Source organism: Eurosta solidaginis, chromosome 3 (assembly GCF_040869045.1).
Source record: "Eurosta solidaginis isolate ZX-2024a chromosome 3, ASM4086904v1, whole genome shotgun sequence".
Classification (NCBI taxonomy): Eukaryota; Metazoa; Arthropoda; class Insecta; order Diptera; family Tephritidae; genus Eurosta; species Eurosta solidaginis.
Genome location: NC_090321.1, coordinates 207,937,448 through 207,938,940, shown reverse-complemented (window position 1 = coordinate 207,938,940; position 1,493 = coordinate 207,937,448). Strand labels below are relative to the sequence as shown.

General features: G+C 33.6%; 1 long non-coding RNA gene across 1 annotated transcript; it reads left to right on the top strand.

Annotated features, from left to right (window-relative positions):
- The first annotated feature begins 235 nt into the window (after positions 1–235).
- On the top strand, positions 236–1,035 carry LOC137246931 (uncharacterized). The gene is made up of 3 exons (XR_010951742.1): positions 236–370; positions 496–764; positions 819–1,035. It is a non-coding gene; the product is annotated as an uncharacterized lncRNA (long non-coding RNA).
- The last annotated feature ends 458 nt before the right edge of the window (positions 1,036–1,493 follow it).

Below are 1,493 nucleotides of genomic sequence, written 5' to 3'. Positions count from 1 at the left end.
GCACAGCATCTGTACTGATGGCTTTTAAAACGTTGTTCCACTGAGCAATACGTTTTGCAGGAAGGTATTTAAAATGTTACTCACCCCTATTCTGCATTTCGATTACGTTCCCGTTCTACGCTCCGCTTAAATCGAAGTTCGGTATTCTGCATTACGACGGAATCGTAACGAGAAGAGGAAGAGCAAATGATTTTTCGAAATCAGCTGTTTGTACGGAATGTGTGAACAATGGAACAAAATAAATTAAAGAAAATTTGGAAAAAACACTGAAAAACGTTAATATTTTATTATCCAAGCCATTTTGTACAAAGAAAAGGAATAGAATATATTGCCGCAGTGTTTATTTTTTGAGTGAAGAGCTTTCATAATTGTAAGTGTGTTTTTGTTGGTCTTTTGTCCAATTCCCTGCCGTGGCCACCAAGTTTTGTTAAAACGGATTCCTGCACGAATATAGTTGACATTTTCTGAATTTTATGGATGCTAATTTCATTGCAGTGGCCTAAAATACTTTATGAAGATTCATTTATTCTTTCCGCAAGGATTGTTTACGTTTTCGCTTCAACTTCCTCTACTCCGGCAGCTTGCTTTGGCATATAACTGGACCAAACGAACAGACACAATTTATAGCTGTCTATTATAATGGAAGCAATAGCCTCGGCATTATTTGTGGAGTTGGAAACCAACGCATACGAAAATGGCCAAGCGAGAATGGAAAGGCAAATATTGCGATATTTGTGTAATCCATTTGAGATGAGTGACGAATTGTAAGATATTTAACTTAAAAGTGGTAAAGTTTAATGACTTATTTTCTTATTTAGGTTCAAAAAAACTTTCTCAATAAGGATGCTTTCAAGTATGTGTTAGATACTTTTGCGGGGCAAATACGTCCAAGGACTTCGACATGGACATGTTGTTTTTGACCTGGAAACATGTAAAAAACAATCATCATCAAGCCTTTTACGTTTCTCAACAAGTTTTACTTGCATTTTTGCTAAAATTCTGTTATAAATTAATAAAAAAATAAAAAGAAAATATTTTTCCGCCAACCAATTTTCAACTTAGAAAAACAGAACTACGATCGAAATGCAGAATACACAAAATCGAACGATTCGAAGTTGGATCGAAAGAGATTGGAACACAGAATACCAAAATCGCCAAATCGAAAAAATTCCAATCCAAGTCGAAATGCAGAATAGGGCTGACTATCGCAAAAAAATATGTATTGGTTTATTTTTTAAATAAAGAGTATATTATAGAATGCTTACAGTTTATTTATTTCATACAAAAACTTAATTCGGCATCAAAACAAAAATGTGTTCAAAACATAAATGAAAATATTCCAAAAACTGTGAATAAAGCTTGGTTTGCTTTGAGCCCATTTACACAATAACTTTCCAACCTATCTTTTTTGTTTACTTCTTTTTAAATATTAATTTCCGAGTTTTTCACAGTCACTTTTACATAAAGAGGGGGAAAAACCATCGTGTAAGGGT